This window comes from Asparagus officinalis, chromosome 1 (genome assembly GCF_001876935.1).
Source record: "Asparagus officinalis chromosome 1, Aspof.V1, whole genome shotgun sequence".
NCBI lineage: Eukaryota > Viridiplantae > Streptophyta > Magnoliopsida > Asparagales > Asparagaceae > Asparagus > Asparagus officinalis.
Window position 1 is genome coordinate 41,607,792 of NC_033794.1, and position 14,105 is coordinate 41,621,896.

Below are 14,105 nucleotides of genomic sequence, written 5' to 3' on the forward strand. Positions count from 1 at the left end.
GCCAGCGAGTGTGTAGAAGGTAAAGCCCGCTTCTTTTGATATTAGTAGTTTCTTGATGATGTGTTTGGAGGAAGTTATTTGCAGGGTTTCAATTCTAAATTTTGGTGAGAGTGCTGTTACGGCCCATTAAGTGCCATTGTCTTCATTGATAGCTAATTTGGTTCCTCATCCAGCGTTGTCGTATGTATAGCCCCACATTTGCTAAATGAGGAGCCGATGTGGGTATATTAGAGATTTGAATTACTCCCTAGTCCTAGGTTTTGGGGCTACTTGGACTCTTAGAAGTTTGAGCCTTTGGTTGTCAAGTTTCGTCAAGTCCACAAGCTAAAATGATTTGAGAGTAAGTAAAGGTAGGAGTTCATCTGTCTGCTAGATAAAAGAGACCTAAATTGAGGGCATTGCACCTTTCCATACGTCTCGGTACCCTTTAAATTATAATTTCAAATGTGTTGTGGAAACTTTTCATGGGCAAGTTTTAAATCTGTCCCAATTTCAGCAAGCAAAACGACTTCAGAGGTATGAATTCGTAAGTTTTCTTGATATGGGGGACATAATAAACAAGGTTTGTTGTATAGTGTAGGTCTTATTAACAGGTAAGCTTATTTCAAAGAGGTTACGTTACAGTCAAAGCTGTGACGAGTTGGTTGTTCCTTACTTCCTTGTATCCACATTCCATTTTGCAATTCCTGTATTTTCTCTCAAGTTCATTGCGATTAGAGGTGTGGATCCCATCTGCATGTTTTTCCCCCATCTGTGTGTTTTGTTTGACCACTTTGTGGATCCTTATTTTTTTCAATTGAGCACCGAAATTTCTATTCCTTTTAATTCTTTTTGGGGTCCTAAGTTGTTTTCAGTCGTATAACATTCAATATCATTGTTATCCAACAATTTACCATTGAAATAGGGTTGTATGGAGTTTAATTTGAATTCTTCAAAGCTCCAAAATGATTAGATATTGTCAAATCAGTTATGAATGTGTTAGTTTACTAGCCAAGGACAGTATCAGAATTTCAGAAGGAAGAGCCTTAACATAAGAGGCTAGGTTGATAAGGTTGCAACTTGGATGTGTCAATACAGAAAGTAGTTTAATGCCAAAGCCAGTAAATGATTGAAAATCTTGACTTAGCTAAGTGCCAGTTAACCTCAGAGATATCGAACTTTTCCTGTCCTGATCCTAATTCATGTCAGGTCTGCTTTGACTTTGTTACCCCAACTCCTGTTTATTTGATTGTCTTCTGGAGAGAATCATTGAGGCAGATGGAAATAATGCTTGCATGTTTGAATTGAATATTAGCATCAACATATGATAAGGTGAGATCTCCCTATATTGGTGCTATGGCAAATTTATTTTGAGAATTTCAGTCACATGATCAAATTAGAGAGGAGAAATAATGGATGAAAAGATGCATTAAAGTGACTGGAGTGTTGGTTAGCATATAATTTATGTATTTTGATTTTGTAAATAAATATAATGAGTGTTTTATGTTGTAATGTTGCCCAACCAGTGGATACATTACATGAAAAGATAGGATAAAGATGTTGACACATGTACAAAGTTAGAGTTAATTTCAAATGCTAAGAAATCACAGTATATTGTGATGGTTTAGGCATGCTTGGACTGCAGGTAAACTGGAAAAGAATATCGGGAAATGGACATTCTATTTTATACTATCTGTACTATTATACTAAACCACTTGCTACTTATTCCACATGGCAATAAATCCTCCTTTTTCTCGCCTAAATTGACCACATAGTATAATAATCATATACGTCTGCGTAACTTGATTAGTGTGATACATAATATAATAAACGTGCAACCAAAAAAAAAGGTTTCAATCGACTGGACCAATTGTCCTCTTCTTTCGTTCTAGCCATTTGGATGGTACAAGGGACTGAATTTTCTCCTTGTAGGAAAAAGAAGACTGGTGTCTTGGAAATCAAATCTTGAGTTTTTGGTATTATGGCAAAAAGCTGTTTCAACTTTCCAAAGTCTGAGGTCTCGTTGAAACTAAACATTTGAGGTTGCTTAAAACTTAAATGTCACTAGATGAAGTAATTCATGGGCTCAATGCTAACTAAAAGGAAGATGGTTATTCTCCTGAAGAAGAAAAGCAGAAAAGTAAATAAAGTGTGAAAATTCACTCATAATCCTTTGCACAATTCCCACGTTACTTAATCCTTATTCCATGCATGTTTGCATGTTTGTTTTGTTCATTCTTGCTTCATCTTCCTGAGATCAACAGTTCTAAATTTTGTATGATTGACTATATGTTTATTTAGTTTTCTCTACTACTATATTTATTATAAATATATAAGTCATAAACATCGTTGTATCTGTACATGATATTCTTCCCTATAAGTATAGGTTGTGTTTATTTATTTTTCCAAATAGATGTTGAAACTTGTTCAGAAATATGATATATCCTTTTTTTATTTTTTTGACATGTCAATTTTGAGATGCTGATTGATTAATTTTTATTTTATTTTATTTAGTTTAACTAAAATTACGTAATTTGTCAATTTTGAGATGCTGATTGATTAATTTTTATTTTATTTTATTTAGTTTAACTAAAATTACGTAATTTGACTATTCAATCTGTGCATCTCTAATAATTTTATTTTATTTTATTTAGTTTAACTAAAATTACGTAATTTGACTATTCAATCTGTGCATCTCTAATAATTGAGACGAAATCAACATCACTGGAATGATATTCTTACACGAGCATATATTCCTTGTTTTTTATATGTTTACGTTGAAATAATGTTTTCTTGATGATTCAATTTGATAAATTTTCGTTCTCATGAATATTCCCATGCAAATAATTCTATGAAATTTATAGTGTAATTAATAGGACAAAATATACTGTCATTTTGTCATTGAAAATTGATACTTTATGTTGATTATTTTATTATTTCGTTAACATAGTGTCATAATCTAAACAAGTAAAAACAATATTAGTTGTACAATAACAAAAAGTTACGTTGTTGATTAAATCATGAGTTTTTAACATGCTCATGTGATAGGGGCAGATCTAAATGATGTGTAGGGGTGCAGATACACCCCTCAAAATTTATTAATTGCATGTAAGCTATTATAATATTTACAATCTGGCGGCCCCCCTCCCGCAACACAAAGAAAATTTTAAAAATTGCATCCTAACGTATCTGTAACAATAAATAAGTTAGTAGCAAATTAAATTAGCCCGTTGGAAAGTAAATATTAATTTAATTTTTCAACAATCAAAGTCAAATAGACCCAATGGAGCTGATAAATTTTACCAGGTGCATTATAATATTATATTTTTATATTTAGGTAAATTGTGAGTGCCCCCCTCCCCCTAAAAGAAAAAAATTCCTACAAAATAAACTTAAAAATTCTAGGTCCGCCACTGCTCTTGTTGCTTCATTGATGAGAAAAGACTAGTTAAAATTTTTTATACATACATATTGTACGGTCTTGGAGTATAAAAATAAGAAAGAGGGATATAACATAGAGGGACACTCATGATATGATGTCATTTATCCAGAAGAGGTCGTCATTTACAATGAAGCTACATGAAACTTATGATTTAATTGAAAATTTATTTTCTTTTACTGTTGTATAATCAAAGTTTGTCTTATACTTGCTTAGATTTCTATACTCTGTTAATAGAATAATAAATAATTGGTGGATTTTTATTAATTTCTTAATAAAGCCATAAAATATATATTTTCTTATTTAATTACTATAAATTTAATGGAACTAACTAACATGACAACACAATTTATTAAAAAATTCATAGAGCAAGAACTATTCTCACTTTTTTATGTTAAGAAAGAAGCAATAGAGGATACTTGTTTATCCAAGAACATCATTTCAATGTTGTTGATTTTGTCTACCTTGTTGAAACTGGGCATATTGACCGGCTGAATAATTTTAACTTTGATCTGTCATATCTCTTTCATTGGACTGATGTCATTTATGAAATCATGTCTTCAAGCTATACCTGAGTTTGTATAGTTAGTTAATTTAAATTAACAAATAAATAAAAGTTAGTCAATTATTATATGAAAATGAGCTGTCAAAGAAAATAATATATTGTATTTGTGAATAACTTTCAATATTTACTAAAAAATAAATGCCATATGTACTTATATTTATAGGAAAGAGCATCTTGCACATGCACAATAATTTTTGTGACTTAAATATTTCTAAATATATGAGTCTAGTAGAGAAAACTTAGCAAACATAAAATAAATTCATGTGCCAACAAACAATTCAAAATAGCCCAACTTTCTCAAAACAAGTCCGATTCAAGTAGCAACAGTTAGAAGCATATTTTACATTACACTATTTCGGAAATCTAAGGGGGAGTTAGTCACCTAGAACTTAAAATTGGAACTAGAATAATCTGTGAGATAAATTTTTATGTTGTTAGTCACATAGAATTAAAACTAGAACAAAATTTTTCAGTGTTAGTCAAGTAGAACTCTAACAAAACTAGAATTGGGATAATGGTACAAAATTATCCTACCTTTTTCATTTTTATATACAAAAATGACAGTTCTAGTCCCAAATTATTCCAAGTTTTAGCATGGAACTAGGTGATGAAACTAGAACTCATATTTATTTTGCTATTTTTTATTTTTTATATTTCTTTTTCTTTCTTTACTTCTTTCCTATTATGGTTATCACCATCATTATAATAATAATTGTCAATATCTTATAGTCTAACAAAAAAGTATTTAATAGTAAAGAACATTCTTGTAAGCAATTATCAATCAATAATAGTAAGTTTAAAATACATAAATAGTATTTATATCTTCAAAATGCATAAATATATACTTCATGATTGTAAAAATTTATCTCACGTTATTTTATCAAAATATCCCGCTTCACAAAATTATTCCTATTTATCCCACTAAAATATCCCACTAGCGAAAAATTATTCTACTTTAACAAGTATCCCATTTTGCATGAAAAATATCTCACGTTATTTTATCAAAATTTATCTCACGTTATTTTATCAAAACATGCATGTTTGCATGTTTGTTTTGTTCATTCTTGCTTCATCTTCCTGAGATCAACAGTTCTAAATTTTGTATGATTGACCATATGTTTATTTAGTTTTCTCTACTACTATATTTATTACAAATATATAAGTCATAAACATCGTTGTATCTGTACATGATATTCTTCCCTATAAGTATAGGTTGGGTTTATTTATTTTTCCAAATAGATGTTGAAACTTGTTCAGAAATATGATATATATTTTTTTTATTTTTTTGACATGCCAATTTTGAGATGCTGATTGATTAATTTTTATTTTATTTTATTTAGTTTAACTAAAATTACGTAATTTGACTATTCAATCTGTGCATCTCTAATAATTTAGACGAAATCAACATCACTGGAATGATATTCTTACACGAGCATATATTCTATATTCCTTGTTTTTTATATGTTTACGTTGAAATAATGTTTTCTTGATGATTCAATTTGATAAATTTTCGTTCTCATGAATATTCCCATGCAAATAATTCTATGAAATTTATAGTGTAATTAATAGGACAAAATATACTGTCATTTTGTCATTGAAAATTGATACTTTATGTTGATTATTTTATTATTTCGTTAACATAGTGTCATAATCTAAACAAGTAAAAACAATATTAGTTGTACAATAACAAAAAGTTACGTTGTTGATTAAATCATGAGTTTTTAACATGCTCATGTGATAGGGGCAGATCTAAATGATGTGTGGGGGTGCAGATACACCCCTCAAAATTTATTAATTGCATGTAAGCTATTATAATATTTACAATCTGGCGGCCCCCCTCCCGCAACACACACAAAGAAAATTTTAAAAATTGCATCCTAACGTATCTGTAACAATAAATAAGTTAGTAGCAAATTAAATTAGCCCGTTGGAAAGTAAATATTAATTTAATTTTTCAACAATCAAAGTCAAATAGACCCAATGGAGCTGATAAATTTTGGAAAGTAAATATTAATTTAATTTTTCAACAATCAAAGTCAAATAGACCCAATGGAGCTGATAAATTTTTTACGGGTGCATTATAATATTATATTTTTATATTTAGGTAAATTGTGAGTGCCCCCCTCCCCCCAAAAGAAAAAAATTCCTACAAAATAAACTTAAAAATTCTAGGTCCGCCACTGCTCTTGTTGCTTCATTGATGAGAAAAGACTAGTTAAATTTTTTTATACATACATATTGTACGGTCTTGGAGTATAAAAATAAGAAAGAGGGATATAACATAGAGGGACACTCATGATATGATGTCATTTATCCAGAAGAGGTCGTCATTTACAATGAAGCTACATGAAACTTATGATTTAATTGAAAATTTATTTTCTTTTACTGTTGTATAATCAAAGTTTGTCTTATACTTGCTTAGATTTCTATACTCTGTTAATAGAATAATAAATAATTGGTGGATTTTTATTAATTTCTTAATAAAGCCATAAAATATATATTTTCTTATTTAATTACTATAAATTTAATGGAACTAACTAACATGACAACACAATTTATTAAAAAATTCATAGAGCAAGAACTATTCTCACTTTTTTATGTTAAGAAAGAAGCAATAGAGGATACTTGTTTATCCAAGAACATCATTTCAATGTTGTTGATTTTGTCTACCTTGTTGAAACTGGGCATATTGACCGGCTGAATAATTTTAACTTTGATCTGTCATATCTCTTTCATTGGACTGATGTCATTTATGAAATCATGTCTTCAAGCTATACCTGAGTTTGTATAGTTAGTTAATTTAAATTAACAAATAAATAAAAGTTAGTCAATTATTATATGAAAATGAGCTGTCAAAGAAAATAATATATTGTATTTGTGAATAACTTTCAATATTTACTAAAAAATAAATGCCATATGTACTTATATTTATAGGAAAGAGCATCTTGCACATGCACAATAATTTTTGTGACTTAAATATTTCTAAAATATACGAGTCTAGTAGAGAAAACTTAACAAACATAAAATAAATTCATGTGCCAACAAACAATTCAAAATAGCCCAACTTTCTCAAAACAAGTCCGATTCAAGTAGCAACAATTAGAAGCATATTTTACATTACACTATTTCGGAAACCTAAGAGCTCAATCATCCATTTTAGAGGTCCTATGTATTTCCACGCCATTTTACTTTTTGAGGTCTGAAATATATGATCAACCAACATTTATTGAATTTGGAAAAGAGGCAAACAAAATTGTTTGATCTTCTTATTTCTGAACTAAGAGATCCATGAATCACTTCAATAATTTTTTGCCATAATACCAACAACCCAATGTTTGGTTCCATCATGACCTACGGTATTTTGTGCAAGGAGCAAATTTCTTTCCCCCTTGTACCTCCCAAAATGCTAAAACAAAACAAGAAGACAACTGGATCAATAATTTTTTGCCATAATACCAACAACACAATGTTTGGTTCCATCATGACCTACGGTATTTTGTGCAAGAAGCAAATTTCTTTCCCTGTTGTACCTTCCAAAATGCTAAAACAAAACAAGTAGACAACTGGTTCAATCAAATCAAGCTTGTTGTTTAATTACTATATTATGTGTCATAATAATCAAGTTACTTAGATATATATGATTATTATATTATACCGACAAGGACCTGCAATAATTGACAAATTGCTTTGGTATTATAGTATATAGGTTGTCAAAACTTGAGATGACATTAAAAATCAGATTAATTTGTTTTGAATGATACCAAAGTAGTTTAAATTAAAAACATTTTCAAAATCTCCTCATTTAAGATTCATATTTGCATGTAAGTCTTCCAAAAGCTGAAAACCTATGTGAAAAATGCAATTTTTTTAAAAAAACATATTATCTAACATATATCATAATCCAAATGTTTGGAACCATATTTTAGTGTGGAGGTTTTTCTAGCTTCTAACGATCAGTAAGTAGAGGCATGCATTGATGAGTAGGCATACATTAATGAGTTCTTCGTTCACATTTATTAAGATTAACAAATAGAACTTAGAAAAATAACTTCAACAAAGTAGACGCAGATGGGCATGGTAGAGTCTGAAAAAGTATTAACTTTAATCAAGGAGATTGTCTTAACCAAGATGTATGGTAGAAAAGGATATGCTTGTATCTGAGCCTAAATGTTTGGAACAATAATATTAGTTTTGTGGTTTTCTTCATATTGTTGCCAAGGTGGAGCTAGAAATTTGATTAAGTGAAGGATGTAGGACTTATGTATTTTTCTTTCTCTATGTCAATAATTGTATCCAGATATAAACATTAAAAATAAATAAAGCATATAACTTGAAGTTTATTAAAGTAATATATTACTTATAGTTTTTTGATTTCTTCTATTGGCAGATTGGTTGTTATAGTGATCTATCTGGAAAATTAAAAAAGGTGTGGCTTTCTTCTTTTCATCTTTCATCTATCTGGTCCAAAAAATGAAAATGAATGTCGGACATGTATAGCTTGTTTCAATATGTTGTAGAAATGCTTTTAGTTTCATTCATAATGTTGGATTAGGAAAAATAAATGTTGCAACTTCAGAACACTAATACTTCATAGTACAGTAGACCAAAATGGTGCCCCCCTCCCTGCACCCACACATGGGAGTTTCGTGCATTGGGCTGCCCTTTATTATGGACTGTGTACATGTAGAAGATATTTACGAAGAACATTTAAAATCAATAATGTAATTGGTTTATTATTATATTTTGTCCTCATGAATGATTCATAGTTGCCAATGAAGGAACGCAAGGCTCATTTGGGCAAATACTTTTACATAGTTTCTGCTAAATGCATTTGGATTTATCATTGGGGCTGTGACTTGTTCTTGAACCTAGGACTTCTGGTAACTCAAATCTGCTGCTTTACTACTAATCCAGACCTGAGTGGTTTTACTCTTAACAATGTTGAGCAGCAATGGACATGTTTTTCAATTATTGACCATCTTCTGTCTTCATTTTTCTGTTAATATGCTTGGAAATATTTTGAAGCTAACATCCTATTCATTTTTCTGCAGGTAGATTTTGTAACTACCTTAGTCCTATCTAGGGACTGAAAGGATTATGTCAAGATAAAACGTTGGCAAGGAATGATGTAGCATAGTCAATTAGTGTCACTTTCTGTTAAGCTCCTGGTTTTATTTTTGAATGTGCAAACTTCTAAATATTTTGCTGAAGGATGAATGGGAAACGAAACATGCTTTTGGAAAGATCTATTTTCTTAACTTAGTTGTTTGCGAAAACGTAATATTGGTAAATCATTCTGTATCTATTTTATGAATATTTTCCTGAATTGGTCCTTGTAAATGAATTCTGCCAATATTTTAGTTGTCAAACGTACGCCAGCCCCACCCAAAAAGAAAAAAAAGAAACGAACCAACCTCAATTACTTCTTCTTCTTCTTCTTGTTTTTCAGAATAAGGATCTAAGTCTTATGTTTGACACCTCTCGGTCTTTATTTTAGGGGTGGCATTAGGGGCACACCCCCAACCACATCCTAAACCACATCCCCTTTCTCATATATTACAGTACACCGGGCCTCACATGAGATTTTAAAATTTTAAAATCCCATATGGGACCCGGTGTACTGTAGCATATGAGAGAGGGGGTGTGGTTTGGGATGTGGTTGGGGGTGTGCCCCTATCATTTTCTTTATTTTAGGCCTTGGTCACATTTGTAATGTATTCACATTGAGTATCAGATACTTTGTAACTGGCACGCTTGTGTATCTTTTCTCATTGTTTCATATGCCTTTTTTCCCTTGAAATTTAGTATTAGGTAATTTGTAATTGGCACAATATTATAACTTCCAATATCTTGTTCGTGGACTTCCCCCCCATGAATTTTGCCTCTTTGCCACGGAATCCTGTCATGTATGGGCTCCAGGGCCGGTTCTGAGATTTTAGGGGCCCTGTGCGACAACAACTGAACAAAAGGCATCAAATGAACAACAAAAATCAAACAACAAAAACCCTAAGTAATCCCCAAAAAAGAGACCCAAATCTTACATCTTAATCTGTGATTTTAATTCCGAGTTCGACAGCGGCCAGCGGGGGCAGCGACGGCGACAGCGAGCTCGACAGCGGCCAGCGGGGGCAGCGACGGCGACAGCGAGCTCGACAGCGGCCAGCGGGGGCAGCGACGGCGAGCTCGGAGCTCCGATTCGAGCTTAGCGGGGGCGGCGACGGTGATTCCCGAAGTCTGAGCGGCCAGCGAGGGCGGCGACGGTGATCTCGGAGCTCCGATTCGAGCTTAGCGGGGGCGGCGACTGTGATTCCCGAAGTCTGAGCGGCCAGCGAGGGCGGCGACGGCGAGCTCGGAGCTCCGACAGTCCGACGGCGACGCTGACGAGTCTGGAGGAGAGAGCTCAGAGAGGAGGGGGCGGCGGATAGATCTGAATCATCTGATTTGTGAAGATTGGTTTCTTTTGAAGGAGGGGTTTTGATTTGGACGGTTGAGATTAAGGGGTTTGTGAAATGGACCCTTGATAATTTGGTTACACCACCTAATTACGATCAGAGAATCGGGCTGATGTTTGTTTACCTAATTACGATCGATGTGACATGCATGGTGTTTCTGGCCGAGACGCATGAGGATAATCTCTATCTCACGAAGGGCAACTTCTAGCATTGATTGCATTAGAGACGCTGATCAAAGATGGCGCGCGGGAGATATGTTGGAGGATCTTGCTTGGATTATTGTGCCAAGTGGATGATATGACTCCGATTATTGCTCCTGGACAAAGATGTACTTGACCTTTGGGCTCCTGGAAATTGCCTCAACACGGTATGGGTAAAAGCAAGTACGTACGAACAATAAAATTAGTATTAACAGGTAGAATATCGATCATTTCAAACAAAATATAAATGTATGTGCAACTCAGTTTCCGCATATACCTTTTTTTAATAAAGAGTCCTCGCATCTCTATGATATTTTTCCCCCCGCGTTCAGGGGCTACGTTTCCGGGGACATAACTATGTGAAGCTGACACGAAAGTCAACATGTGCTTTTATCATTGACTAGTTTTTACACACGTGCAATGCACGTGATTTAATACCATGATTAAGTATTTTTGGCAGTTTGTGCTCATTTTTTTCTTTAAACTCTTACATCCCGATTATTTTTTTATGTTTGTTTAAATGGGATACACCCAATTTAAATTTTCATGTTGATATTTGAATTGACAAAAAACAAATATAATTTAAAAATAATTTGAATTTTCATATTATTTTTGACCGATATGAAACTAAGCTTTATTTGAGAAAGTATAGCATTGCAAAGTGAAAAATATTAAAATAGTGTTATACAAGGAAGGTGAATATTTAAAACCAATATGGCAAAATGATTGATTTAAAGTATGTTAAAACGATGCAAAAGAGAATATGAAGTTTATTCCTAATCATTGATAGACTTCATAAAAAAATATAAATTAAAGATTAATGCTAACTCTAGTATACTTTTATATGATAAAAACATCCACATAAGAATATAAAAGTACTGAAAAAAATTCATGAAACTCCCTTCTAAAGATTCCTAATTTCACTCAAAATAATTAAACTATTCTATAAAATATTCATAAAATATTGTTTTTATTTCTTCTATTTTATTTTTTATTGAGTTAAGATCAATCCTTCTTCAGGTTTATCATTTATCATTTCTCGGACAATTCTAGAGTATTGTCTTCATCATCTACATCAATTGTGACATCAGGCTAATTTTGTATTTTTTATGCTATTATCTTTCCTAGGCTCGTTAATTTTTTATCATCTCATTTAACTTTACAAAGAAGTCAAATGTACTTATGATGTTCAACACAAACTGCTCAAAATATAGACTTTGATTTTTTTTTCTATTTCAATGAGAATAAATATTAATTTCATATATATAAAATTCTTTGTGTTCCTAATTTATTACTTAAATAAATTAGAAGCTATCTCTTTATTTTCCTCTAAAATGAATTCTTCTGATGTGCATCCAATAAGAATTTCTGTTATTTCAATAATATTACCTTTGCTCTATCCTTATCATTTTTCATAAAGATCTAAAATAAATACCTGCATTATTCATTACTAATTTCTCTTAGATTATAATATTAATATTTAATTTGAAGAACACAGTATGGAATTTATGAATACTTACTAATTTTTCTTATGTCTTCCATGGAGATTTTTTCTTTGATTAGGATAAAGTTATTAAATTATTTTTTAATGTAACTCATTCAGTGCTTCATTAATAGATATGTCTTATGTTAATGCCAATTCAAGTGATTCATTGACGTTTTCTGAATTTTAGATTTATTTCCATCACTTTCCCATTTGCAATGGAAATAACTCAATTCTTTTAAAGTTATCTCTAAATATTCTAATAGTTTCTCCATATGTAATTCCTTGTATTCTTTTACCCTATAAATATTATTAACGTCAAAGATTAAAGTTTCTAAATTAAAATCAATTAATGCTAAGGTATAATATTATAGTGTTTTATCATTTCTATGTATTTAAACATCTATCAATTAATGTTACGAATGTATTTTGGCTACCCCAACTTATTACTAAAATTATATGAAATTACTTTAATTTATATAGTGCCGATAATTTTTAATCTATAATATTTTTAAAAAATTTATCCATTAACTGGATGTTTTTAATCAATTCTTATTGTTTTTTTACCAGTATCAACTTAGACTATTCTTAGATGCTGAAAATGGATAGTAAATCCCTAAATTAGAAATTTTAATATATATATATATGAAAAATACCAAACAATTACACTTTTCTTTGCCAAGTTTTAAAATTTTAGCCCGTTTTTGTGGTTTTGAACTTTGAGGGTGTGATTTATAATTTTTAAAATTTTGAAAGAGTTTTTAAAAAAATTTACTTTTAAGTTTGGTAGTTGTAAATTCTATGTTTCATGTGTTGGTGGTAATTTTTTAAATGTTAGTATATTTCTTGTAACTCTAAAATTTTGAGGTTTCTTTTGTAATTATTAAAACTATAGATTAATTTTAAAAAAATATTAAATTTCAGCGGTCTACCAATCGACGAATTTGATGTGTGCTAGTTAAAAATTTTGAAAATTTAGAGTTTTTTTACGATTTTTAAATTTTGAAGGAGTTTTTTAAAAATTTTGAGGTTAATTTTGGCAAATTTTAATTTTTTAGGTGTCTAAGGGTAATATCTTGAATTCATCTTATTTTATTTACAAATTTTAGAATTTTAGAGTGGCTTTAATTTGAACTTTTAAAGGTGTTTCTATAATTTTTGAGATATTAAGGGTGTTAATTAAAAAATTTAAATTTAAATGTCAAAAATTTTAGGTGTATCATGGTAATCTCTTGAATTCATCTGTGTTGTTTGTAAGTTTTAAAATTTTAGAATTTTAATGTGTTTGTCTGTAATTTAAACTTTTGAGGGTGTTTCTATAATTTTTGAGACATTGAGGTGTTAACTGTAAATTTTAAATTCTTTGCAAACTGATGTTAATTTTTTAATTTCATGTTTTTTATTTTAAGTTTTGAGACATTTGGATGAGTTTTATAATTTTGAACTTTTCAGGGTCTTTTCTGCAATTTTAAAACTTTTTATGGTTTTTTTGTTTCTGCAATTTTAAAATTTTTTATGGTTTTTTTGCAATACTTCATGTATTATAATATGTTATCTACTTGTAATTTCTTTATCTTAACAAACTAATATTATTTTTATGTTTTATATATTTTATTAATATTAGTTTTTTTAAATTGTTAAGCTAAACATGGTTCACATAGGATTAGGATAAGATATGATTATGATTAGGATAGATTAAGATATAAATAAAATATTCAAAATAGTGAAGGGTAATATTGACCATTGAAAATTAGAATTTGATTATAGATAAGGTAGTTCAAACTATAAAGGGGTATATTTATCTAAAAAAGATTTTCCGAACTCGTGCTTTTAAAGGGAGTATGACTAGTTGAGATGCACGTGCAATGCACGTGGTTGAATATCATGATTATTTAAATTAATAACAATAGAGTAAAAATAAAAAAAGAAAATAAAGTTTTTTTTGGATTGATCATCAACTCAATAATCTCTCTCTTAAATAAAATAT